This window comes from Centropristis striata, chromosome 23 (genome assembly GCF_030273125.1).
Source record: "Centropristis striata isolate RG_2023a ecotype Rhode Island chromosome 23, C.striata_1.0, whole genome shotgun sequence".
In the NCBI taxonomy this organism is placed as follows: domain Eukaryota; kingdom Metazoa; phylum Chordata; class Actinopteri; order Perciformes; family Serranidae; genus Centropristis; species Centropristis striata.
Window position 1 is genome coordinate 19168348 of NC_081539.1, and position 25547 is coordinate 19193894.

Below are 25547 nucleotides of genomic sequence, written 5' to 3' on the forward strand. Positions count from 1 at the left end.
TTCTCTCTCTTTCTCACCCTTGCTAGCTTTTCATCCTTTCCTCCCTCTATCTGTCCCCCCCCCCCCCCCCCCCCCCCCCCCCCAGCTCTTTTATTCATGGGAAATGATCCCTTCTGTCTCTCAGTCACCTGTCCTCTCACCTCTCTGACTCACTCAAATGCACAGCCATTCTTGCACAATCATGCATATGTGAAATCATTTGCTCATATCTCAGCCCCCGCATGTGAAAATGTTGCATTCATGTGTCAGTGACCGTGTGTGTTTTGCATGTCCCAGTGGCTGGCTGGTTGGCTGCTTGTGTTTGCAAGGTATGAGCTGACCTGGGGCTCGAAAACGCCAGAGAAACTGCATGACAGATGGCCTGTTTGAGAGAGGGATTCGGGGGCTCGGCTACGGTCAACCGAGGTTTGGCACCAAAGCGAGGCCTTGGCCTGCTGTTCGCATCTCTCCCTCCATCACTTTATACATACACTTACCATGCACATAAGCCATTACAGATGCACAGGAAGCAAACACTGAATAGACTACCAGGCAGTGGCGTGGGGGGCCTCGGTGTGGACTATGCACACACATCCACAGCATTAGGTATATGCATATATATATATATACATATCTATATTACCAACAAGGTGTTGGATTTTACAGTGGAACCAATTGCACCTAAACTAGCTACTCTATGTCCTGCGACATGACCAGAAAGAGACCTGACATTGCCCAGGGCTTTGACTCAGAACATCTGCGCTAGTGTAGAAACTTTCTTTATTTCATTTTTTAGGTCAATGATGTAACTGCGTCCATTAGATTGTTAAGCCTGACCTTGTTTTCTCCTGTGACCTCAAAAAAGCGGTTTTGTTGCCTAACACTTAAATAGTTCCGTCCGAGCATTTGTCAAACGTTTAAAAAAAAGAAGTCAGGGTAGCGCTTTGTAATAAGGTCCTTAATAACCATTAATTAACAAGTAATAAGGCATTGTTCTCGCTTTAGATCCGCTAGTTGCAAATAGCATAGTTAACTTATAGTTAACTTATAATAGATGAGCAATAAAGTATATTTTAATATCAATAAGCAAACAAAATAAGATTAATAAAGGCATGGCAAAGACATAATGGGTGGGTCATGGGTGTTTGTAATGCCATTATTAACACTTATATAAGCTTATAATAATGCACACAATAATGTTAATAAGCATCTTGTAAGGACTTACAAGGGCCTTATTACTTGTTAATTAATGGTTATTACAAGGACCTTAATATACAGCGTTACCAAATCATTTGTACCTGTTTGTTTGTCTGACGTCATGGAGGTGGGTATATAGCAGGCGGCACAGAGATAATCAAACACAAGCTCTTCTTTGAATTTTTGTGGCAGAAATCTAAATCACTCGCAAGTACCTGTTCTCCACCCAACACGTTGTTGGAGAGCCCAGTGCGCCCACTCTGCCTGTCAAAAACTACGGCCCTGATGTCAGTGAATATTCTGAAATTATCATCATGTCCCCTCTGGTATGGCTTTTTTTAATGCAAAGATAAAAGTTGGCCTTCAGTTTCTTTTACTATGACATTACTTTGAAAATATTATTTGTTCTCTGCACTTAGTAGACTACAAAGTATATAAAAACCCATTTTCTCACAAAGCTGAGAGATAAAACACTACACACACTCAGCCACACACTCTTTCACACACAAATACACCCTACTGAGATCTTATACGACCAGGTGAAATATAGGAGGCTCCTTCTGTGACTGAATTTTTTGTGGTTGCCTGGCAACTTGACTACGTTAGCTTGACATCAAAACAGGAATGCTGAGCAACAAGGGTGGCCACACACACACACACACACACACACACACACACACACACACACACACACACACACAAACAAACACAAACACACTAGAGGAGTAAGCCAGTGTCAGTTTGATTCATTCTGTCTCAGGCCTCCCATCATGAACTAATGTACTCAAAACCATCCATCACAGAGTCTGATGGCTCATTCAGAGACACTGCATTATTTTTACTGATGAAACTTGCCCTGTCGGTGTGGCTCAGGCAGCTGAAGCCTCACTGTGAACCAGAGCTGGAGCTCTGTGGGTTTCACTTTTAAAACATCTATATTACTGGAGAGCAACCCATGCACAGTCTGCAATTCCTGAAGCGAGGAGAAAAAGTTCTGGAGGTCAGAGCACTTTCCGTGGATCAAACTATGTTTTGATGATTTTCTAACTAACATTTGGGAACTTAGTTTATTGTTTTGTCAAGCACTGTCGTGGCCTTTGGCGTGCCATACCTTCATCCAATCTGTTCTGATATTTTAAGAAAGCTCCCTGTGCAGCAAGAGAAAGGAAAAGGTTACCCACGCATTTCCCAGAGTTGCACGGAGGCCACTTGAAATGTAAATCTCAGCTTTACTTCCTCCCCTCCCTCCTCCTTGTGGGTAGCTACATTTTTATGAAAATTACCTGATTTGAATATAGATGTGGGTATACAGGAGCCGGGGCATTCACAGAAGCACGTTCCTGTTGAACGAAGAGGCGTATTAACAGGCTGTTGTTGACTCCGCTGCATGTCTGTCAAAAAGACAGACACACACTTGCTGTCACAGCCCTAAAGCTGTGTATGACACTCTTTGGGCTTATGGAGCTTGATAGAGGCTGCCTTCATTCACTGGAGGATAAATAGGTAATTGAACTGGGGTTGTCACTATTAAAATACACAAAGGCACAGAAACAGCAATGTCGCTCTCTGTCTTGCTTACTCACACACACTCATATCAGACATGACATATACTTGCTTTCTAAAGAGATCAATTTGTTGTGTTGTGAAGGAATGAATCTCTCTTTACTGCTAGTTTTCTTTGTTAAAAAATGTTTGGGCTGTGTATAGCAGATGCAAAACACTTCATCTGCACTATTAGCTGGGTCCCTGTGGTTACAGATATGCATGACAGGGTTCAAGCCCACCTTTTAGAGAGCATCTCCTCTGCTGAAGTGTCCTTGAAACAGAATCTTTACCAGCCCTGTCACAGAGAGCGCTGTATTGAGGATGTGCAGGTGAGAAGACTCTAAAAATGAACGTTTTTAGATGTCTAGGGTTATATGGCCAAGTGCATAAGGTTGAGACAGCTTTCCGTTTGGGCTGTTTTGCTTTCATGACATGTCTTCTTTCACAGCAGTGGAATGAAAACATCCAGAACACACAGGTGTTAGGTGTTTACTTTGCTACCCTTTGTCAATTTGCGTCTGTAGATGTACCTCAATGTATCAATGCCTCAATGTACTAAAGTTAGCATCACAAAATGCCGCATTTGCATATTTAAGCATAACATTTCAGAAAACTTGTATTACGAAATAAAAACATTGTGTGAATCAACTGGGGAAGTTTCGTTCTGATATCCCGTAGTGTCTTACAGAATGTATGGGATTTAACAATAATGCTTAAATGCTGTTTCTTCAGAATCTGTTTTTTATCATCTGAGGCATAAATCTGCACTTCAGCAACACACACATACACCAGACTTTTCAGTTTCATTCCTATCTAATATTCTGAAGGTTTTAACTGAAGGGCTTGTTCATATATCATTCATAACTTGATTTGTAGAACATTTTATTCCTAAAAACGTGGCCAATATTGATTTTCTTATGGCTGTTGACAGTGCAGAGTAATAAAAAGAGATATCTAAAATTCCCTGTATAGACTTTTGACTCATATTTGTCAACATAATGAAACAATAATTTTGAACCTGGCTTTATCCAATGTTTAATTGGAAAAAAAAGACAATGCATCAAATATTTGCATCCATGTTGATATCTATTAATTAAAACTATTCACCGGTAGTGTCTCCTTAAGATTCACATTCCAGTAGTCAAAGTGAGTGTTTTTCTTTGTCTCATGTTGACCTTTGACCTCCCTGGAAGAGACAAACCCACGGGGGGATTTAACTGCTGGAATCAATAGAGCAGCAGATTTTGGTTGGGTAAAGATGTCAAATTAGCTCAAACAGTCCAAAACCGAGCCATCCCACTTGTAGCTTCACTGGTTACTGTCCGTCTCCTCCACCTGCAGGACAGCTGTGCGCCGCTGCCACGTTTCTCCTCGTTGCTGGAGCGGACGCGCGAAGTGGGGGCGCACTCCTCAGCCATCATAAACCCTGCTCGTGAGATGCGCAGCTGTGACTGAGAGCAGCATCGGACACATCGCCCACCTCCACTTCACGCTTGGGCTTCCTTTGCACAAACTCTGACTAGTTTTAGTTGAAGGACAGTTTTTTTTTTTTTTTGCGCCCGTTTGCCTTTTTTTGGCACCCGCGTCTCCTCCACCAAGAGCGGAGGCACATTGTCTGTGGCGCAGCGCGACAGTGCGGTGTCCGATTACAACCCGTGCGCCGAGGAGCCACCGGCACAGAGCGCTCCTCTGTGGGGCAGAAATAGCACACAGGACTCCGGAGGGACGAGAGAGAGCTCAGAGGGATCTCTGCAGAGAGAGAAAGGAGTTTTACTGAGGTCGATTTGTGGCAAGAGACGCAGCGGAACGGAGGATATATCATCTTCAGCTCATCTTTATCTTTTTGTTTCTCCGTAACACTCTTCTCACCGGGACAAGACACGCAGCTTCGCTCCCTACTAGATGAACCGGAGTTGGGCACCTCACTTGGTAAGACGCTTTTATTATACATTGTACTGTATATACTAAAGATATGTCACAGTTTTGCAGAAATTGCATTTCTAAAGGCAGTGTATTTCTTTATACCTTAAAATAAACCCATGACTTTCACTTCTTGTCATATATTTTCCAGTCAAAACACAATTTAAAATACAATACAGATTACAAATATGCCAGAATCTCACATCAAACACACAATACTCCACAAACCCCCAAAATCCTACAAAATAAAAAATCAGTTTTAGAAGTTTTGCATTTTGCTCTGCAGCGTGTGGCCACTTGGTGGTGCTGGCAGAGTGCAACCATCACCAGGTCCCCCATCATTAGGTATTTTATATTCTACAAATACATTTCCTTTTTCAATATCTTATAACAATGGATCATGTTCAGGTATCATAAGCAAAAGTCTCAGCAGCGCTCACTGCATCAAGTGCACAAGTATGAGCATGTGAAATATGACTGAGCATGATTCTGAAAAAAGAAGAGTTTTTTGGAAAGATCTGTACTGGAAATATCAGTGCCTTAAAAGCTCAGTTGCAAAATGGGAGATTTTCCCACTCTGTTGTTAATTGTGTTAAGATTTCTGGATATAATAAGTTTTCAGTGGCTGCTGATCCATTGTCTCTGCTTTTATAAGTGACCTTTACAGTGTATTTGCTTCTAGTAGAGTCTGAAGATTTTCATTGTGTTCTCTGTTGGGGAAATTATGTCACTTTTCTCCAGGAGAAGAACAGAAAGGTTGCCCTTTATGAGACATGCTGATTGTGTAGTGTTTAATTCTCGTATTTCACATTGAATTGAAATGACAGGACGTGCTAGGTTTCTTTGATTCTGCACATCCCTTTGTTGAGGTTTTCAGACCTTCCAGTCATACACCTCAAACATCATGGCTTCCCACACAATGGTAGAGCCAGAGCTGAGTCCTTGAAAGCTTCTAAGGTTTTATAAAACTATCAAAAAAGTTATTTCACAAAAGCTTCATTGAAACTTTTCTTATATTCTAAATGAAAACCAACAATTTCTCTTCCACAAAAACCCTCCGTGACAAAGCATCCAATATAGTCTTTGTCTGTGAGTGGTTTCTAGAAGATTAGACAAGGTAAATACACAATGGTGAAGGCTGTGTTTGTGCTGTAGGTGAAAATGTGAATGGTGTTGTGAAAGAGATAATATATATGTGGTTCATGTGCGCCTCAGTTACCCTGCGGCTCTGTCCTTGGCTCTTACCGGGCCCTGCAGCGGATTTAGATGAATGCTAATCTCCAAACCTGATCGTGCTGATTGGTGTACGATTAGCCGGACATAATTGTTAACTAAGTCACTTATTCACCATTGTATTTTCAAGCCTGAGGCGATCACCTTTTTAGAAAACATGCAAATTCTTACTTAGATGTTGTGTCCAGAGTATAAAAGCACCTAGAGCACTCTTTTCCATTTCATTGGAATTCATGCGGGTCGACGGTTGTTGTTGTAGTGCTACCTTTCGGGACTTGAAAGCTGCAGTTCTGATAAACACAGTCAGCTTCCTCTGATCTTATGGCCTCAGACCCACGAGGATGCTGTGGCTCATCCATCCTGTCACACTGTGCTTACCAATGGAAAAAAAGGGACCCTCATCCAGATGGTAGAATTACTCAGGGCTCACAGCGTCCAGGCCTTTATTAGACATCGGATGCTAAAGTCCCCCAGGAAAAGAGAGGAAAAAGAGATGAAAAAGAAATACAAAACGAGAGGGAGAGAGAGGGGTGGAAATGCTGAATCAAGGAATCATGTGACCTGATGCCTGTTGGCAAAAATTGCCAGTTTATATTCTAGCTGAAGTGCTAGAGAAACACTGGAGAAAAAACAACATTAGAGTCGCAGCGATCGATTGATGATCGATTAGCGGAATAGTTGCAGAAATCAATTTAATTTGTTAAGCTAAAAAACTCATACATTGTTTGGATAAATCCAATGTGAGGATTCGCTGTTCTGCTGTGTTTTATATAATTGTAAACTAAACATCCATTGTTTTTGGACTGTTCACATATTTAAAGACATCACCTTCTGCTCTTGGACCCTGAAACGCTCTAAAAACTAAACTAAACTAAACTAAAAAACTAATTTATTTCAAGCCGTTCTAACTTCCCAGATGTGAATATTTTCTGGATTTTGTGATCTTTCATTCTAGTAAATTTAATATCTTTGAGAAAACTGAATATGTCAAAGTCGGCTTTATGAAACCGTGAAGTCCATCTTCTGGCACTTTACAGACTAAATATAATCAGTTAATTTGGAAAATATGTGTCAGATTGAACGGCAGTGTTGGGAGGGTTAGTTTTAAAACATATTCCACTACAGATTTCTAAATACAAGTTCTAAAATGTCATTTCTAACGTATTCCTTTAGATTACTCAAATGAAGTAACATATCTTCAATACTTTTTCCCCTAAATACTTATTTTTGGAAAACTTCTTTAGTTTATATTAATGCATATACCTTCTTGACAGTTTCCTGACTTTCCTTTGTCATCACTGTATGGCAGGTGAACAGCGCACACACACATTGTTGCACTTAAAAAAAATTCTGTTAATGTAAATGTGTTTCTACAGAATTTAATGAGTTCTTCTTCCCTCAACCAGCTTTCATGAAAATCAGGCAAGTAGACTTTCCGTAATCCTGCTGATTAAAACCATCAAACAAACCAAATAGAAGAAATAACCTGTTGATAAAGTAATCTCTTCATCCCTCAGACGGTGAGTGTTTTCAGAATACCGTCAATCTAAATCGTAAACGAATATTGTAGTTATATTTTGTATTTTAATAGATAATGTAAATAATTGTTGGTTTCAGAACCTAAACTACATTAACACTTCCACTCCTGCCCCATGGAGTCATAGCAGAGATGAGCAGCAGATGAGCCTGTGTTAATGTAAAGCAGCCACACATTCCAGCACCCAGTGAAAAGCAGCATATGATTAGCGTGATTGATATTTGCTCTGTGTTGGGAATTTGCCCGACCACTGACACAGAACACCGGCACAAACACAGCAATTAGTCCCAGCCAGGAGGATTCCATGATGAAAATGACCCTGGCGGCCTCGGCAGGCTGTGTGGTCGCCATGGAAACCGTTTGAATGACAAGCCCATTGTCGTCGACCTTTGTGATTCGGCGTCCCCTCAGGGGGTCGAGACCTGCTGGGAGTGAAAGTGAAAGGCATTATCATGCACGTGTAAACCAAACAGCCATTACCCTCTGGCCCCTGGGCGCTCTTTAAGGCCCTTTGGTTACTTATTTATCTGACACCAGCAAGATGGGGCTTTGGGATAGTTTGTCCCTGTACACACATCCTCACAAAAGATGTGACTTTATTGGCTGAGAATGGCATGGAAGCCCCGATCGTACAGATTCTCCTCAGTGGATGATTTATTGCTCTTATGCAAGTAAACTTGGAGACTCAAACAATAGCTCAAGTAGTATGCTGTTCATCCCTGCTGTGCTTTGTCCTCTCAACACCACAGGCTATTTATACATCACAACCACTTTGCCATTATCTCATCCCTCCCTTGTTCTCGTTGCCACTTCTGATTTCAAGACTGTAGCTCCAGAGAATCATCCCACATGTGAGAAGATTCAAAATATTTATGCTCCTTTTTAGTGGATCTTCGTGTTTATTTGCAGCCGCATAATCAGATACGTCCTGACCTATTGCTGCGTAACAGAGAAAGTTGCCAAGGTGTAAGTAAACAGCTTTCTTTTCCACCAGTTATTTAGCGAGATGTTGCTATGGCTACTCCAAGGTTTCCTGCAAGGGATTTGAGTGCCCTGTCAGTCACAAAAAAGCTGCAAATGTCCGCAAAATGAAAGTTTATCATCCATGGCACCTCTCTTCTTTAAAGGCCAAAGTGTCATGACAGTTGCCATAGACATCGTGAGGAAGCTATCAAGCGGTGTGCACAATACAGCCCCACAGCATCTGTTGTTTATCCTCACCAAAGTCTCCATTACAGATAAAGCGGAGTTACATCTCTCTCTCCGTCAAGGTCAGCTCGGAAAGGTTTTTGTTGCTTGCGTTGTGACTTTTTTTTTTTTTCACACATTGTGACTTTATTATCTGCAAGGAATATTATCATTTAATGCGACACAGCTGGAGTCAAGTGAGTTAAAGGGAAAACACAATACACAGGTATGAAGAATGAGGACAGATTTGTGAAAAGAGCTGGAAACGAAGTGATAAAACGTGTACATTGTGTTGAAACACACACACACACACACACACACACACAAACACACACACACACACACACACACACACATACACACACACACTCACGCACGCACGCACGCACACACACACACACACACACACACACACACACACACACACACAGCAGTTCTCTGACGGGACAGATCCTTGTAAAACAGGCAGAGGAAGCTGTGATAATTTCACACTGCATGCTAAACAGCAGAAACAGCACAGGGGCAGGTGTAGGAAATAATTTGAGTTCACCGTGTGGCAGGGAAACACAGGCAAGCGATATGTGATCCACCATGCGCCATTATTTCTGCTTCTTGGATCCAAGAACGAACGTCTGTGGTTTGAGTAAAACATCCAGTTTCATGTCCGCACGTCAAAGGGAATTAGCGCCGCTGAAGCAGCCTTCAGTCTCCAGCACTGTAACACTACATTAGTGCTGTCCCTCTCTCTCTCTCTCTCTCTCTCTCACTCTCTCCGCTACAACCTCAAAACCCCACTCAAATAGCAGAGGAATCTGTCTTTAAACCACTAGTACAGGAAGAAGAGGGGAGACTCTATTTGGGTCACGATTAAATAATCCCCAAAGCCTCTTTTTCACTGGGGATCAAGCCAAGCGGATGTTTGAAAGGTTAAACAGAGATGGATCCAAACTTCTGTGACAACAGGAGAGGCGATTATTGTAAACTTATTTAAGTTTGGAGTTTGTTGTATGAGTGAGGTCGAGCCAGGGAGCAGTCAAGGGGAGGAGAAGAACGGGAGCGAGGGGGGAGAGAGGTGTAATGAGTCGGAGGGGAAAAGAAGATTTTCAAATGAGAGCTTGAGGAAGAGAGAGTGAAGAGGCTTTGCTGGTCTTTGTTTATTGACTGAATGAGCGCCACAGGGCCATTTGAAGGGTGAAATGAGTCATGAGTTGTCACCAAACACACACAGAGAGAAACGCACTTTTTTCCCTCTCTGGGCCGTCACCCAGCTGTATTTCTCTGGAAGATGAATGACTTTGAAGCATGAATGAGAGGATCATTTCATAGCGGCGCTCAGCTCGTATATTTCTCTTTTATAGGAGCTGCTTCTTCTTTCAGGCTGCAGCTTGTACCTCTGAGGTGAGAGCAAAACTGGACTGCCTCCTGTGAGACTCTGACACTCTTCGCTATGTATAGTCACAGCTAAATTAGCAGCCCACACCTATTACCAAAGCAGGTGCACAGGGAAGCGTGTTTATTTGCACCTCGTGCGATGTTGTATGCCATATGTTTTTCATATCAGCGGGCGGTAATGTAGCTGAGTTTTTTCCCCCTCATGGGACGTGCATCGCTGCGTCTTATCTTTATAGAGCATATCATTATACGATAAGAAGCTCTTTTGATGTGATGTGTTTAGAACTATCAGATCTTCATCTATCGCACCGCTGCAAACAGCCAAAGAAGCTCTAATTTGATCAATGAGAGGATATAAATGCAGAAAATCCTTTAATCTTCTGCAAATGAAAACATTTATCTCTACTTTGAAATCATTATGAAGGGCTAATCAGAGCAATATCCTCGAATAAAAAGGAAATATTCAAGTTGCAAAAGGATGCTTCCCTCTGCAGATGAATGAGAAAAACCAAATTACAGAGCGCCCTATATTCTTTTTATCCGACCTTATATGAAAGTTTGCGATAACATCTAAAAGATAACTGCTTGTAGTTCGGCCACGCAGGAAAAAATGGGAGCGGAAGAGAGATACAGAGGGAGATCAGAGGAGAGATATGAAGAGAGGAAGGGAGACAGCGCAGATAGAGGTGAAGAGATAAGAACTTAAGTTTGCCAGACAAAGAGGGGCGGCGCCTGCTTTTTGAATGGGAATAAAAAAGAGAAGGCAAAAGAAAAAAGGAAGAGGAATTATGTAGAGATAGAAGGGCGGATATGAGGATTGACGAGCAGACAGGCAGGCTGAGCGGGTTTGAGGGGAATTGTTAAATATACAAGGAGGAGTTTCTCTCAAGAGGCGGCGGGCCAGGCGGTCCCAGGATGCATCTGTCTGCTGGATTCATCCGTCAGTGCCAGAGGTCCTTAGAGAGGGACGGACAGAGGGACAGACAGGCGGGACGGGACAAGACAAGAGAGAGGCAGCGAGAGAAGGGACGACAAGAGGAGACAGGAGAAGTGACAGAGAAGAGAAAAACAAGATGAAGGAAGAGGAAATGAAGGCAAACTTTCCACTGGGGATCAAGGAGGCATGTCTTCCTCACTTTACTGTTTGACTAAAATCTCTCTACAAAAAATGTCCTCTTACTGTCAACAGTGAAATTCAAATGCTGGCACCAAAGTCCAAAGATGTCAATATTCTCACTGGAGTCACTTTACAATATTGCACTTATAGCAGATATATTTGGGTTTGCCCTGGATTTCATCTCCAAATCTACATAGTGTGGTGGAAAACAACTGATTATATTTCAATTTTCAATACTTTCATGGTACATTAATACATACTTACTATGGCTGTGCAATATAATGATATATATATTGTCAAAACTATGTAAAAACGTCTATTGTATATATTTTTCTATAGTGTTTTCATTGGGATATCGAGAAACAAGTGGCTGAACTGCGTTATAGCAATATTTATATCAAGCTTAACGATTGGATTCTGGTTATTTTATATGGATTATTTATTTATTGAATTACCAGAAAATATTATATATTGTGATATATTGCTATCAAGATAAGAAATGACTTCTATCAAGATAGAAGCCATATCTCCCAGCCCTAAGATCTACATACTTTTTCATATGATGAGATTTAAAAATAAGATGCAGTGTTAAGGATTAGGTTCCCAATCTTTTTGTCTTGTGACGCCTTATTAAAAAAACAGCGAATCGCTGGGGACTTGTCATGTTTCAAATGTCTATGAGTTGTTAACAAGAGACATTTTCCCTGTGAACTTCATAAATGGTTTCATTAAGGTAATTGGTGGAGGCACAAAGAGGTACAATTATCTTTTATTAAAAAGCAAAGATTAGAGCCCTAAAGAGTCAGAATGCTGATTCCAAATTTGCGTCAAAGAACTTTTTTCTTTTTCCCCTTTATCACCATCACCCTACCATCAAGTATTCAGCTGGTAGTACTCCTGTATTTTTACTTCAGTACGATGCTGATTGCAGGTCTCTGACTTGTAATTTTTACATTATTGTATTTAAAGGATCCGAGAGCTTCTTGCAACACAGCATTGTGCAACCTCTATTGCAGGTTGTTGGGGCAGAAAACAGAAAAAAGCTCTTCCAGCTCCACTGCATGTTCTTGTGTCAAATTAATAAAAAATATATAAAATAATAAAAGGACCTCTTTTTTTATAGTCATAGCTAATATTCTTCATAAAGAACTGAACATTAATCAAAAAGAGAATAATTTAGTATCATGCCTCTAACAAGGAACCTAAATCTGATTTTAAACAGGGTTGCCGCATTAATGATGCAGAGATTTACATAGTAATTCACTGAATGACCTCTGACTTTATTGTGTCTGAAACCAAACTTATGCCCTTGAAAGAAAAGCAAAGAAAGTGATAAACAAGTAAGAATACACAGTTGTGTGTTCTCTTACACCTTCTGTATTGTTTTCCAAAACCTGGGCTGCGAACACTGCACACACTCCAGACATGAGACTCTCATGAGTCATGCCCTTTCCCGGTCTGTGCAGGGCACCAATGTGAATGTGTAGTCTACCACGTTGGTAGGCACAATGCTGCCTCAGTTCTGAAGGTGAAACCACACAGAGGATGTGTGGTCTGATCTAAACCACCAGCACTGCATAACAAACCACTTATTATTCCATCTGAATAACATCTCAGTCTTCCTTGAATAAACCATCAGGAGTAAGAATGAGCCCTCAGTTAGAAACCTGCCTGTGAACACCTTATTTTGTTGATTGCACACTTAAAGCACCCTAAGCTGACCTCACTTTGACTTTTTTAAGCTCTTTGCACAAGAGGAAGTGGTCATTTGTTGTTGAATACTTTTGTACACAAGTGGGAGTTTGGTTTCGAGGGATATTTTGTTGTGGAACATTAAGTCTATTAAAAGTCTAGCCAGGTACTGAGCCTCTGTGATAAGGATATCAGTTGCTGTAAAAGACAATGGAGTAATTCTAGAGGTATTGCCAGGAGTGTGCTTTTTTTCTGTACACAGTGTTGGTTGGCTAATACAGTGGTGTGATTATGTTGTTCATGAAACAAGAGAATGTTTCTATTCTCCTGCTCTGGCTCTATTGTGTTCCCCCTGAAAAGTGAGTTACATTCAAGAGTTCTGCTGACTCTCTGCCTGCGCTTCTTCTGCCCTGTTGGGACTGAAGTGGATTGTTTAAAGATTCTCTGGGATGAGATGTGTTTTTCCCACCTCTGTCTGGCATAAAAAAAAAGAGGAGACTCGAATACAAATAAACACCAAAGCGCTGAAAAACACACACCGCAGTGTACACACACATTAAGGTGCTATTTGTTGTGTTGCCTCAACAGAAGAGATGAGCTTGCAGCATTATATAATACAGCAGGCAGTTCTCATTCACTGTTCGTAGTTATACCTAGAAAAAAGTAATGCACTTTAATTCGTACATAACCACGTTATTGTGGGCCAGGAAACGCAGATTATAATGACCTCAGCGGAGGTTGGCGTTTATGTGGTGATCTCTAGTTGCGGGGCAAAGGAGCAACATACTATAATGAGAGACAAAGTCCATATAGCTGTACCTTGTCAATAAAGGAGCCTTACTGTATTGTATTCCATTACATTTTTGTACATTGAATCGTGACCTGGCACCTGATTCTTGTGTTTTCCATGATTAAAGACAATTCCACCATAAATTGATGCAGAATTCATGAGAATACAGTGAATTTAGACCAAGATATAGAGGAATAAATGCTCAGATAGACGGAAAGATGATATAAAGAAAATAAATACCCAAGAATTGGCAAACCAGTGTGGGTCAAGGGACTAACAAAAATATCCCTTTGTACAAATAAGAGGAATAATAATAGCTCTGCTGTTTATTTCACATGCAGCTCTGGTCTCAGGTGCATGTGTCAGGCCTCCGGAGGTCAGCACTGTGACTCAGAGTTACTGAAAGGAAAGGATCATGTTTCACTTTCTCAGACATCGGCCTGCCCCCATTGGTTGACCTCAGCCTGACCAGGCCTGACCCCAAAACTTCACTGCTGCCCTTTCAAAGAGATACACATGCAGGTGTGCTAGAAACATGCACAGCTACATGAAAACACACAAACTCTCTTTCACTGTCTGCAGGACATTAAAAGAAGAAAAAACAAACATTTCCCTTAATGAGGATAAACTGAGATCAGCTCAGTCAAATCATTATAAATGAAGGATGAAATGGATTTTGTTGCAGGAAGCTTTCGCAGTTGTTTTGGACTCAAGCTGTTGCAGAACTCTTAAGACTGGCACAGCGAGGGAGGAACTCCTACGCAGAGGATAAATTTCCTCTGGACTTGCCCTACCACAACACTTTGTTGCAGTGCTCTTGTTGTCATTAAAAATAGACCTCTGCCCTTCCGAAGCAAGGGCCCCGTAGCATCCTGATCTATTTTGTGCTCCACGCTGTTCCCCAAAGGCTTTCTGGGTGGAAAAGTACTCCCTTCTCTGCAGCAGTTAAGGGCAAAAGGGGATTCTATCCTGCAGGGTCGACGTCTTTTTATTGACTTTAGAAAAGCACACAAAAAGGAGTTGTATCTCAAACTGCGAAGAGGAAACTGTTGCTAGAGACCATCAGGCAGCTGATACTCGGGAGGTAATTGTGCGAGTAAAGATAGTTGAGGTTTTTTAGTTTCTTTTAATGCCTTTGCTGGTGTTACAAAATCTGTAGCTGGAAATCTGTAAACCATTCTGAATAGTTTTTAGAAAAAAAGATGTTTTTCCTCCTTTACCTCAACCCTATTACAGCTCCCGCCCACCTTCTCTCTCTGCACTGAACACCATAATATTAATACAATACTTAATTCATCCCCAGAGGGGAATAATCTTCCTGCTCGCCCTGCCTTTGATATAGGAAGGTCAGAGTGCAGAGTTAGCTGGATCTGGGAGGAATGCAGTAACTTGCTCAAGGACACTAAATGACCCTCGTGTTCAGTTTTATGGTCAGTGTTGTGTCTTAATAGGCATAAAACTACAGCGGTTTCTGCTCCCAGCGCCGTTTCCGTCCTACAGGCAGTGGCAGGTCTCTCTGCACACAATGAGACCCACTGTAACCTGTCATTGTCCTCAGCGGAGCTCCACACCCACACTGTCTCTCTCTCTCCCCCCTCGGGCCCCGTATATCATAATTAACACTTTCTCTCATTGCAAATATATGTTTTTTCTTGGCTTAGTCTTAAAAAAAAGCAAGTTTTTTAGTAATTGCATATGAGCACACATTTGATTTCTCTCCCTCTCAGATATCCAGAGTTCATCAGTTCTAGCTGAGGCAATTATAGTAATTGGCAGGTTACAGTCACTCTGTTTCATCTTTGATTCTCACTACTTAGCGCTTCTCAGTCCTTTTTTTCCCTCTCTCTCGCAGTCGATGACATTCAGACTTCTCCCTGAACTCCCGTGTCGAATTGATGCTTTTCAGAAGCTGCAAAAGACGGTTACATGTTGAATTAGAAAGGCAAAAATATTTCCAACATAAATTATCTTGATCAAATCATCATATTTAGCCGCAGAGACTGTGAAGGAGGGAAGGGTGTTAATTGTAGTGTACAGTCTCAGGATTTACTGCTATTGTTGTACAGCAGTGGTAGCAGAACCCACCTACAGTAAAGAAACAATTACGCAAATCACACTGTTATTTCTGCCTCAGTGGTTTGACTATAATTTAGCCACACGTCAGATTTCTCCATTTAGTCCCACACATTGTGTCACTCAAAATTACCTTTCTTTTCGTTCCTCTTCTCTACTCTTTCGCTCTCTCCCCTGTTTCCAACCACACATTTCCCACACTCTCTGTATACACTTGAATGTAACTTGACGGGTTGATTAATGCAGATCATCCAGCTGTATTATTCCCTTGAGAGGAGAAAGCTTTCGCATTAGATACATATTTCTACAATTGCAACAAGATGAACACTCACACAGGATATAATACATTTTAAACACCTTCTTCCTAGCCCCAATGATAGCCTGCATGAATTATGGGTGCGACCTCCAGCTCTACCTGTCACTGAAATGGAACCAGCGTTTACCATGGTAACATAACGGTGTGCTAATCCTCTTTCATAGAGCGTTTAATAAAATATATGGGAACCGGTGGGGCATCACCTGTTGCACCTCAAATGGGATACGTTATCATACCTCTGCCTTCTACTATTGAGGGATGAGACTATGACCTGTATAAGTGGTCTCAGATAACATACACAAGCATATTTAGCTACTTTGTTGCAGGAGTAAACCTTATGCCACCTAAAAAAGGCCCACCTAAGAAAATCAGTGTACACTATAATTTGAGTATTTTGATCTTACCTTGCTGTTTGACAGCCCTTAACAATGGGGAACTGATGCTGTTATCTATGCTTCCTTCAAATCCACCAGACTCCTTTGACAAAAACAGTAATTTTACCTCATATAACATGGGAGTAGCTGGTCTACCACAGCTTCAATTGGCTAGTTTGTTTGTGTTATTGTGTGAGTTTGTTGTTTTGAAAGGGTTTAGAAATGGAAAAAAATAAACTAAAACTAACAATCAAACTAAATGATGCAGGCAGTGGTAGAACAGCAGCCTCGCTTTGTGAGGTAAAATTACTGTTTTTCTCAAAGGAGTCTGGGGGCTTTGAAGATAGCATAGATAATTATAGTTTCCTGTTGGAAAGGGTTGTTGGATGGTGAGATAAAGCAGTGAAAATATTCCAAACATAGGGTACACTTGAATGATATTGGGGTTTTTTAGGTGACTAAGATACAGTTAGCTGCTGCCCCATCCACAGCAGTACATAGCTTCTGTGCCCATACCCCTACCTGCCTGCTTCCACGAGGTGAAACACTGACTATGGATAAATACCTCATACAACCCTACCTAAATTGGAAGTGAATTACTTTCACTGTTGGCAGTTAGCAAAGGTGCTCCATGCTAAAGATAATGCATTACAAGCTGTGCCAGTGGTATTAATAGTATGCACTTGGGCATGTGTGATGAATTTACATTTTCTTTTGCTAACATTAGATATTTACACAGCTTAAAGTCATTTAGCATTATGAAAAGAAGTTATCTAGGGTGTTTGCGAACGTTAGTTGACGTTAGCTTAAGATGTTGCCGCAGTTTGAGTTGTGTTGTCAGATCAAGTGACAGTGTGTTGCTAAGACAGAAAGGTCTCGAACAAAGTTAATTATCTCCTTCTTGGTCCGTCTGAAATTTACATTCAAGTGTCAGAATGATATGTGGCATTTGAAAAATGGATCCAATGTTTACTTTGGTGACTCTGGGGCAAAAGTATTTGCTGTGATCACTGTGATTAAATTCACTTACCCCATTGTAGTTAATAGATACAGACCAGTAAAAACCTCTGTGACACAGATACAGGAAACAACACATCAATGTGCTGCTCTCTAAACTGTCTCTGCAATTAGCCACCATAGCTAGCAACTGGGACTAACTAGCTAAGAGCTGCTTCCGCTATCTCACCAGATGTTACACCCATAATCATTTGTACAGTAGCACTCTCGAGCATAAGGTGGATAGATGGGTGTACAGGGATGGAAGGATAATAAAAAATAGACACAGTTAAACAATGTCATCCATTGCAGTTTGGGAGGTTAAAAAGTAACAGTGATGGAGTTGAGCACACCTGGAGGCCACATGTGGATTACCGCGCCCGGCCCCACCAGCGTCCCGGCTTGGAAAACTCCATTGTCATCATTACAGCAAAGGGTGGAGGGGATCATTAAGTCATTATTTATGTGCTTTCTGCTGTTTTATCACCTCCAGACACAGTCTCACAATGCAGACACCCACACTCACAGCCCCAGAAGAATAACATAATTGTATGAGGCAGCCAGGGGGTCCCGTCTAATAGAAAAAGTGCAGACATTAACAGTCTGGCCCAGCTGTAGAGACGACTAACCCAAGTTTTTTTTTCTCCCCTGTTAAGCTCGTTTACACTTAGCGTTGTTTGTGTTTATTTACACACCCACAGTGAACCTCCACTTCCAGATTTTCTCCGGTTTGTGGCATGAGGTAGCAGAAAGGAAGTTTTTACAGGCAATTTCCCCTTTTACAATAGCAGTAGTTTACTTGATGAGCCCGGATGAAACCTTTGCAAAATAGAGCACTTTAAACCCCTTCTCACCCAATTTTGGCTTCTTCCCCCGCAACATTTTCCAACCTGTAAAAGCAGTGAGGTTGTTAAAGGTATTTTTTGTGTGAACCGGTTTATTTCAGTCAGCCTTTTCTTGTCAGGGGGTGCTTTTAAATCAGTTTGCAGCCATTCTGTCATTATTTCACACCGTGATGGACGATTACAGTTATATGATTGCAGTTTATGTAAAACAAAGCAAAAAAAAAGCCTGGTGTGTTGGTGAAAATAAAGACATATGGGGTGCAGGCAGGCTGAAAAAATAAAAGACATGGGCAATTGGAATAGAATTGGATGTCTAACAGAGCTGCACTGTGTTGCACCTGGAGCTGTGGCTCCTGTGAAAGGCCATGTAGAGTCAGCTCTCTGGACACCGCAGTCCCCCGGTGTTTCCTTTTCCTTTAGTTTAAAAAGGGGGGCCTGTTGCTTTTCTAGCTGTGCCTGACCACCTCACCCTGCCTCTGTTCCCCTGTTGTTTTCATGTCCTGATTCAATTACCTCTGTGGGACCCCTCTCTTGACACATGCCATACACACACACACCGGACTGGAGTTCTGAGGAATAGCAGTTTTATGGCATGTGTTATTCATTGAGATCCCAGGCACTCTTTCCAGCCTCCCTTCTCTGAAGTGCCTCTAAACTCCTCATTCCTTTTTCTTTCTTTCCATCTAAACTCCTCTTCTAATAATCCTCTCCATTCTCCTCCTCACTCACCGCTTCTTTTGTTCCCGCCTAACCTCTTTACCACCCCTCTCCTCTTCCCTCCAACCTCCTCCATCCAAGCCTGTCCCTTAATTTCATCTCATCCAACCTCTTACTCTTCATCCTCTACTGCATCCTTCATCCTTTGTTCCTCTATTCCTCTCATTATCACCAGCTTCTCTCCAGTAATCTACCTCAAGTGACCCTTAGCGACTTTCCCGACACCTCTTCAGTCTTTTGCACCTCTCTTCACGTTTTGAAGAGCGGGTCACCGTGAGTCTGAAAGCCATTACCTCGCCACGTTTCGGTCTTCCCAGACAGCAGAGAAAGCCTGCAGAAATTCACTGGCAGAAATACATTCACATGCATGTTGTCATTCATGGGTATATGTGTTAATATGTGCATTTTTACATGTGCACACTTGAAACAAAATAATATAGCAAATATGATATATGCCGACATCCAGGAGAACTTGCCGGAGTGTTCAGCTGGAGCATAAATCGCGGCGCAGTTATAAGGCGTCGTCACGCACATACACACCTAAATTTGTTCTGACTCTGTCCAGTGACTGCATGCAGCTGAAGAATACTCAGTGTAACGCACTTTTGAATTAAACTTATACTACAGACCACCTTCTCACAGGACAGCTTGTCTGCTTATATTTGTATATAAATGAGATTGTTTCTTCTTTTTATAATTGGTAATATGGTACAGATTACAGTATTATATAAGAATAATTAAAGAAAGCAGCAGATCTGTGTTTAATACTTCTAAATTGCTACTAATCTGCAACTCATGTTGGCATTGTGAGAGGGATTTTTGTGACAGACAGAATAAAAAATTAGGAAAAAGGAAACTGGCTCTTTATAATGACTCGAGTTTGGAAGTTGTCACCACATGAACAGAGAAATAATGTAGTCAAATCCAAGTAATCCCGAGACCCTACTGAGAAATCTTCAGACTCGAGCTATTATCCTTCTATGGAGATGCATGTAAACGTCTCTGCGAACCTATACAGAGAAGGGTGTTATGGGTAACCGTAGGACGCAGTGGCAGTTTCAAATTCCCAACAATGCACGGTGCAGACATGCATTTTAAATAAGCTGGTAAATTGAACCAAGACCCTGTTGAGAAGTTTCCTCTTTTTATTCATCTCTGCCAGACGTAAGCCTGGAGCAGATCGTTCAGTCGTGTATGTGCGTGGGTGTTTCTGTCTGTCTGTCTGTCTGTCCACAGCTAATCCCGCATACTTTATAGATCCATCAGCCTATTATTTTTAGTGCACATTTATGACTGTTTGCTTAAGGACCTTTCGTAGTTGCAGTGATTCACTTTTTCTTTTTTTTTAAACAGTAGTATTGACAAAATGACATAGCAAAAGACATTTCTAGCAATCAAACAAGCATTACCTTGTCCATTGGAGGCCACATTTTGGCTTTTGAATCTCAAAAATGTATATAAATAGAAAAGATTAGTCTCATTTTGAACCAGAGCATCTGCAGATTAATTCAACACCTTAAATGTTATAGTGAAGTAAAGTAAGGTATGAAACAATATAAATACATTTTAAATTCTTCAAGAGTCTTACCACATATTTGTACGTTGGCATATATCGATTCATCCACTGGTTATTTCTCAATTATTCATCTTGTCCTTAAAATGTCAGAAAGAAAGTGAAAGAATGTTTATTAGAATTTGCAGTAGCCCAGGGTGATGTCCTCAAATTCCTTATTTCATCCGACTTATCAGTCCAAACATATTTAATATTTAGCTAAACAGAAAAAGCAGCAGATCCTCAACACTAAAAAGCTGGAGTCAGATAATGTTTGGCAATTTTAAAATATTAATTTATGACGAAAACAGTTGCAGAGACTAACTAATTAATTAATTTTACAAACATGAGAAACAAGTGTGAGTTTCCATGGCACATACCTTGTTTACACATGGGGGAATAGACATGTAAATTCACAAAAAAAAGGATCAGGTAAACAAGCTGTTTAGCACACTGTTAAGGTACAACAACAATAAATGTAAGGAAGCACAGATACAAACTCACAGAGTAACATGCAAGTAAACATAAACTGAAACAAGTGGGTCAGGCACACTCAAACTAACAAAGAGGTATTTCAGCAGTAATAGATACATTTGGGTCAGGTAGACAGCTGTGCACACACACATTCTTTAAGATGGTGAAGAAACCATGCACACACAAACCTATATATATGAGTAGGAACATCTGTTTTTGGCCTACAATCAAGCCCAGATGGACCCCAGGGCTGTGGAGACCACACATTATATACGCCCAGTTTTCTTCACGACTGACTCCTGAGGATTTAGAGCGGTGACAGGGTATTAACCAGGACCACAACCTGTAATTGTTATCATAATGACACAGGAAGGTATTTCCAAATTAATACGTGAAATAATTTCTTGGAAATGGTTAGTAGACCAAGTTCTGCCAAGTTTACGTCTTGTGTGGCTCGAGATGTTTCTACGCTGCATAAATATGCATTGTGAGGATCTTTTTTTCATCTCTGCAGCAATATGAGGCAGAACCTAAACATAGAAAGTGAATTAAAATATTGGAGTTAAAAGTGGTGATACTCAGCTTTGATGTTGAGCCATCAAAGGCGTCATGAAACTTGGTTCAGAGGGGCAGCGTTACTGTATATTTAGCTGTGAGCTTAAATTAGACCTGTCACAACTATAGACACATGCCATACCGGCTTGTGTGTCTCTTCATCTCGGGGAGGTTGATGTAGCTGTTGCTGCTGATTAGATGGTATTGTTTTTGCTCCCGGGTGGCATTCTGAGTGGAATTGTGGTGGCGTGTTTGTATTAAAAGCAGAAAGATGGTGTGTGTGTGCCTTTTGTGTGATAATGTATGTGTTCGTGTCAGCTTGCCCTTGTACGAGCCTTCATTTCAGCGAAGAGAGGGCACAAAGCACCTGGCCCATACCTGCCTAATCAAGTTAGTAGAGGAGCCTGCAGCAATCAAGGTTCGGAGAGTTAATACTGGCCCAAATATAGACTAGAGTCTCACTTTTATCCCAGAAACCTTGGAGTTTCCCCCCACAAAACTCATTAAACAACAACACGAACCCTGAAGCCGCTCAGTGCATTTACACACACACACCTGCTCACCTACTGTATACCTGCTGACACACGCATTCTTATAACAATTATAGACTATACACACACCCCTCCTACCGAGACAGAGGGCTGAGTTTTTGATAATTCTATCTTTGTAGTTTTACCCAGACGAAAAAATCTTAGAGATACACAGTCATCTGTGATATGTGGCAATTTGCTGCTTTATAAGTCTGTTTGATATGTGATTTGTCCCGACAGATAACATTTGTGAGCGCACATTCACACACACTCTTTTTATTGGACGCACAGACTGACAGGATGTGTTTTCTCTCTTTGTAGCTACTAATCCCTGTCGCTCTCGGGTTTTTTTTCTGAAGGAAGTGATGACACATTATCAAAGTGATTTCTATTTGTTACATGGCTCATTTAGGTCAATTAGAGGAAATGTGTTATGTCAGTGTTTTGGGGGCAACAGTGCCACCGTACCCCAAAGACGTGCAATTAGCTGTCTGACTATGATGTCCTCAAATAGTCACAAATGTTTGTCCAACGGAGACGTAGCAGTCTGCGTTGTTGTCGCTACAAGGCAGACATTACATGAGCTGAAAAGAACATTGTTGTTGACTGTTTGTGTGTTTATTTGCAAGCTATTGTGAAGAAGCACTTTATAATATCACAAGTAGGCTTAAAATGGTTACATTATATTTGAATTATACAAAAGTAACCACTATTATCATACATTTCTTAACAGCATGTTGGAATAGTGGTAAAAATGAAATGTTTCCTTTAAAAAAGGGGAGGGAAATGCTGCTGGAAAGTTTTGAAAATTGTTGTTACTGATATTCTTATTTGTGATAGCGAAATAAAGATAATATATAATTAAATTAATATGGCGTCCCATCAGTGCCAGATTTACCTTCCCTCTCGCTCCCACTGCCTATACATCCATGACCTTTACCCTGTACAGGGCGATTTGTTTCCCATTAACAGAGCCAACAGGGCTTTCTTTCAGTGCACACAGCCTATAACACGGACAACGTTGAGGAAATATTCACTAAATGTGCAATGGATTAGAATCACAGATTCCTTAAACTGCAGTCCGACTTGCTAACTTGCAAATTTTAGTGACACTTAGCATGTTATCATCCCAATGTTAGCATGCTAACATGATACAAACTAAGGTCATGAATGTGGTAAACATGATTACCGCTAAACATTGGCATGTTAGCATTTTCATTATGAGCATGTTAGCATTTAGCTCAAAGTACAACTGTGTGTAAGCATAGCTTGCTCGCAGCTAGCATAGATGCCGACTCTTGGTGTTGTTTTTCACTTTAGACAGCCAAGAGTATGTTGGTAATGCTGTAGCAACTGCCTTTACTTACTTAGCCTTAATCTAATGTTAATTTGTTCGTGCAATGTTTCAAAATGACTTTCTACCAAAATTGGTGTCGTCCAAAATCCATTTATTTTAAAGCAAATTAAGAAAGGGAAGATGTTGTATCAGTTGTAGTTATATCAAAACCAAAACCAATATTCAATGTGGATTTGTCGTGTGTGCTCAACCAAATCTGCTTCATGTGGTCAGGATTGCTGATGAGACTCTATTTGAATAAAGTCAGCAGCTCTTCTTGAGGTCATAGGATGCCCACATTAAAAATGTCTGGTTAATAAGATTATTTACATCCTGTGACGATGGGAGTGAGTAATCCAACCATTGCATCCCTATTTTTATATCCCTATTCCATTTCCAACCATTGCATCCCTATTTTTTAAAGAAAATTGCTCAAAGCCACTGTGTGTGTCTGTTCTTGTCCCTGTGTGGTCTGCACACCTGTGACCTAATCTTTGCCAACTTTACATTCCCCCCTGCCCCACCTTCTAATGTGGCATGTTGATGATTTAGCAGTACACTGGCAGAGTGGATTAAATGTGCAGTTCACGCTTTCTGTCTGAAGTTTCATGCTTTTAAAGGAGGGCAGAGTGTCATTGATCAGAGAAAGAGACAGTGTGGAAACATTATAGTGAGACCTGATTAGTAAGAGTGTAGCGTGACGCGCCGAGGGATCAGCATCAATAATGACACCCGCAGAAAATCTGCTTGAGCCTCAGTTTTCTATTTCCCTCAGAAGTTTGATGTCTCCCCTCCTGTCCTTGTCTACAAAGTGTGGCAGCTTCTCAAATGCTTCACCCCCCACCTCCACGCTGCAATGAAAGCGTACCACATAATAGGAAAGTTATGGATTCCTGTGTAAATGCTACAACGGGGAATTTCAATTTAACAGTTTTATGCTGATGTTAGTAGTTCACCTTTAGTTTGGTTAACATATGCTGCCATTTCCTATATCACCACGAGCGCTTCCTTATATGAGGCCAAAACCCTCATTTAACCATTGTGTCTTCCTTGGCACTTTGTCAAATGGTTTTCTAATTCACTGCTTCTCTTGACCTTCCAATTGGCATTTACAGAGGAAATCTACCTGCACAAAAGGCTTTGTCACACTGGTTAATGAGCACATGGTGAAGGACACCCTGATCATTAAGCCTTCGGACCTAAGCATGAAGATAATGGGGCCTATTGATGTGTTTGAGATAATGGTGAGGGCCATATGTGGTGTGGTTCTAAGCTTCGTACCTGACAGTATCACAGTTGTGTAGGGGTAAAATGTGTAATGTCAAAGCTGTCAGCTATCACCTACTGTACTAAATATAGTGTGAGCGTGAATATTCATGCTGCAGTGCGACGGATGGCATTAAGGTTAATAAGTTATTTTTACCAGAAAAAAAAGAGAAGAAGAGGTGAGCAGAAACCATCAGGCAGTTTATGTTGCATTCTACAGAGGTTATGATGAATAAGTGCTGCTGAAAATGTGCTGTTTGATTGATGTTTGTGGTCCATCATTAGGGACAGAGTTACAGTTATCGTCCTCATGTGAAAAACCCATTTCACAAACATCATGATGCAGCTCTGTAATGATGGACATCTCCCCATCTATTAATAATTGTGCTTTTTGCCCCTGCTCTTCCTCGCTTTCATGGTTTTTACCCCTCAGAGAGTGTGTGTTGCAAGATGTGTACGTTGTTGTGCTCCTTCAAAAACAGCCTGGCCTCTCTCATGGGGAAAATACACTGGATCACGCAGAAGGAAATGCAATTACCGCCTCCCAGCAGAATCTTAATCACTGAGTCCTGATGTTAAAAGTTAGCATCTTTTAATGTGTTGAATTTCAAAGACACTGCACAAATCATTTGATTTACTCACTCCCATCGTCACAGGATGTAAATAAGCTTATTAACCAGGCACTTTTAATGTGGGCATCCTATGACCTCAAGAAGAGCTGCTGACTTTATTCAAATAGAGTCTCTAAAGATACACCAGTGAAATGAATATATTTACAGTGAATGTGTTGATTCAAATCCAGAAAATACTGTTGGTGTAGAGTTTAGTGTGTGTGTGTGTGTGTGTGTGTGTGTGTGTGTGTGTGTGTGTGTGTGTGTGCGCGCGTGCGTGCATGTGCTTGACTTGCACCTGAACAAACATAA

At 41.1% G+C, this 25547-nt stretch overlaps 1 protein-coding gene across 3 annotated transcripts in view; it reads left to right on the top strand.

Annotated features, from left to right (window-relative positions):
* Window positions 1-4097: 4097 nt before the first annotated feature.
* sema5a (sema domain, seven thrombospondin repeats (type 1 and type 1-like), transmembrane domain (TM) and short cytoplasmic domain, (semaphorin) 5A) overlaps window positions 4098-25547 on the top strand; it is a 138267-nt gene continuing 116817 nt past the window's right edge. For 2 of the 3 annotated variants that reach the window (XR_009389902.1, XR_009389901.1), the window contains exon 1: window positions 4098-4650. The gene's annotated coding sequence lies outside the window, so the exon portion shown is untranslated. The remainder of the gene's footprint in view (window positions 4651-25547) is intronic. The other variant, XM_059326841.1, reaches the window with a different exon arrangement.